Source organism: Orycteropus afer, unplaced genomic scaffold (assembly GCF_000298275.1).
Source record: "Orycteropus afer afer isolate SDZICR_OR568_19922 unplaced genomic scaffold, OryAfe1.0 scaffold00028, whole genome shotgun sequence".
NCBI lineage: Eukaryota > Metazoa > Chordata > Mammalia > Tubulidentata > Orycteropodidae > Orycteropus > Orycteropus afer.
Window position 1 is genome coordinate 6,795,502 of NW_006921615.1, and position 3,858 is coordinate 6,799,359.

The following is a 3,858-nucleotide window of genomic DNA, read 5'->3' on the forward strand; positions in this document are numbered from 1 at the left end:
GGGCATCCTTGTCTGGTTCCTGTTCTCAAGAGGAATGGTTCCAGTCTCTCTCCATTGAGAATAATGTTGGCTGTTGGTTTTGCATAAATGCCCTTTATCATGTTGAGGAATGTCCCTTCTATTCCTGTTTTGGTGAGAGTTTTGATCAGGAATGGGTGTTGGATTTTATCAAATGCCTTGTGTGCATAACTGATATGATCATGTGGTTTTTCTCCTTTGTTTGCTTTTTAATTTTTTAAGAACAAATTTTTAAATATATAAAGGTAAAAAGAATAATATAAAATACTCATATCTCATCACCCAGAATTAGCCATTATTAACATTGAATCTTCCAACATCACAGCAACAGGCAAGCCACCAAAGTACAATGCTGTGATGCTGGAAGCTATGTCACTGGTAATACCAGCAGGGTCACCCACAGTGGCCAGGTTTCAGCAGAGCTTCCAGACTAAAACAGACATGAAGAAAGGACAGGGCTATCCACTGCTGAAAAAACTGACCACTGAAGACTTTATGAATAGCAGGCAAGCACTGTCTGATACAGTGCTAGAAGATGAGCTCCTCAGGTTGGAAGGCATTCACAATATGACTGAGGAATAGTTGTCTTCTCAAAACAGAGATGACCTTAATGACGTGGATGGAGTAAAGCTTTCAGGACCTTTATTTGCTGATATGGCATTACTCAACATATGAAATAGCTGCAAACATCCATTAATACCCAATAAGGTAGAATGTACAAAGTATGAATCTAAGAAAATTAGAAGTTGTCCAAAATGAAATGGAATGCATAAAGTTTGATATCCTAGGCATCAGTGACCTAAAATGGATCAGTAATTGGTCATTTTGAATCATGCCGTCATATGGTGTACTATGCCAGGAATGACAAATTGAAGAGGAATGGCATCACATTCATCATCAAAAAGAATATTTAAGATCTATCCTGAAGTACAATGCTGTCAGTTATAGGATAATATTCATATAGCTACAAGGAAGATCAGGTAATACTACTATTATTCAAATTTACACACTAACTACCAAAGCCAAAGGTAAGGAAATTTAAGATTTTTACCAATTTCTGCAGTCTGAAACTGACCAACCAAGCAATTACTGGTGATTGGAATGGGAAAGTTGGAAACAAAAGAAAAATGACTGTTAGTTAGAAAATATGGCCTTGCTGATAGAAATGATGCCAGAGACAGCAAGATAGAATTATACAGTCATATGATTACAAAATCATACATTTTGTAAGACCAAGGACTTACTCATTGCAAATACCTTTTTTCAACAATATAAACATATACACATGAACCTCATCAGATGAAATACACAGGGATCAAATCGACTGTATCTGTGCAAAGAGGCAATAGACAAGCTCAATATTGGTCAGAACAAGGCCAGGGACTGACTGTGGGAAAGAACACCAATTGCTCATATGCAAGTTCAAGTTGAAGCTGAAGAAAATTAAAACGTGTCCACAAAAGCCAAAATACAACCTTGATTACATGATGCAATATTGAAGGCTTCCATAGGTAAAATATTGACTGATGCAGGAAGCATCAAAAGAAGACAGAAGGAATATACAGAGTCATTGTACCAAAAAGAATTGGTTGATATTCAACCATTTCAGGAGGTAGCATATGATCAAGAACCAATGGTTCTGAAAGAAGAAGCCCAAGGTACACTGAGGAATTGGTGACAAACAAGGCTCTAGGAATTGACAGAATACCCATTGAGATATTTCAACAAACGGGTGCAGCAATGGAGGTGCTTAGCCATTTATGCCAAGAAATATGGAAGACAGCTACCTGGCCAACCGACTAGAAGAGATCCATATGTGTGCCCATTACAAAGAAAGGTGATCTGGCAGAATGCATAAATTATCAAACCATATCATTAATATCACACATAAGTAAAAGTTTGCTAAAGATAATTCAAAAATGGTTACAGCAGTATATTGACAGGGAACACCCAGAAATTCAAGCTGGATTCAGAAGAGGGTGTGGCACGAGGGATATCACTGCTGATGTAAGATAGATCTTGCTGGAAGCAAAGAATATCAGAAAGATGTTTACCTGTGTCTTATTGACTGTGCAAAGGCATTTGACTATGTGGATCCTAACAAATTATGGAAAAGATTGCAAAGAATGGGATTCCAGAGCACTTAATAGTGCTCATGAGAAATCTATACATAGACCATGAACAAACAGAAGAGGGGGTTACAAATAATCTGAGAAGCTGGACTATATGAAGAAAGCGGCATCATAACTGGAGGAAGACTCATTAACAACCTTCAATATGCAGATGACACAACTTCCCTTGCTGAAAGTGAAAATGACTTGAAGCACTTACTGATGACTATCAAAAGACTACAGCCTTCACTGTGGATTATACTAAACATAAAGAAAACAAAAATCCTCACAATTGGACCAATAAACATCACGATAAACAGAGAAAAGAGTGAAGTTGTCAGGAAATTCATTTTACTTGGATCCACAATCAACACCCATGGAAGCAGCTGTCAAGAAGTCAGACAACATACTGCACTAGGCCAACGTGCTGCAAAAGACCTCTTTAAGGTACTAAAGAGCAAAAATGTCACTCTGAAGACTAAGGTGCACCTGACCCAAACCATGGTATTTTCAATAGCCTCATATGCATGTGAGAGCTGGACAGTAAATAAGGAAGATTGTAGAAGAACTGACACATTTGAATTGAGGAACTGGTGAAGCATACTGAAAATACCATGAAAATACCAGAAGAACAGACAAATCTGTCTTGGAAAAAGTAGAGCCAGAATACTTTTTACAAGTAAGAATGGCCAGCCTTCGTCTCATATACTTTGGTTATGTTGTCAGAAGGGACCAGTTCCTGGAGAAGGATATTATGCTAGAGGGTCGGCAAAAATGGGGAAAACCCTCAATGAGATGGAATGACACAGTGGCTGAAATAATGGGTTCAAATGTAGCAACAACTGTGGGGATGGCACAGGCCGGGGAAGTGTTTCATTCTGTTGTATGAACTCTGAGTCAGAGCTGACTCAATGGCACCTAACACTGACAAGAACAACATTCAATCTCTATACTGAGCAAATAATCCGAAAAGCTAGATTATGTGAAGAATGTAGCATCAAAGCTCATTAACAACCTGTAATATGCAGATGACACAATCTTGCTTGCTGAAAGCGAAGAAGATTTGGAGCACTTATTGATGAAGATCAAAGACAGCAGTATGGATTATATCTTAATATAAAGAAAACAAAAGTCCTCATTACTGGCCTAATAAGGTAAGTGGAGAAAATACTAAGGTTCTCAAGGATTTAATTTTACTTGAATCCACAATCAATACCCATGGAAGCAGTCAAGAAATCAAACAACTATTGCATAGGGCAAATCTGATGTAAGACCTCTTTAAAGTATTAAAAAGCAAAGATGCCACCTTGTGGACTAAGGAGCATCTGACTCAAGCCATGGTATTTTGAATTACCTCGTATGCATGTGAAAGCTAAACAATGAATAAGGAAGATCAAAGAATTGATGCCTTTGAATTATGATGTTGGCAAAGAATGCTGAATGGACTCCTAGAAGAACAAACATATCTGTGTTGAAAAAAGTACAGCCAGAATGCTCTTAGAAATGAAGGTAAGGAGACTGTCTCCATACTTTGGATGTGTTATCAGGAGGGACCAGTCCGTGGAAAGGGACATCATGCTTGGAAGCACAGAAGGCCAGAGAAAAAGAGGAAGCTCTTCAGTGAGATGAAGTGATACAGTGGCTGCAACAATGGGCTCAAACACAGCAACAATTGTGGGGATGTCACAGGATCAGACAGTGTCTCATTCTTTTGTACCCAGGGTTGCTA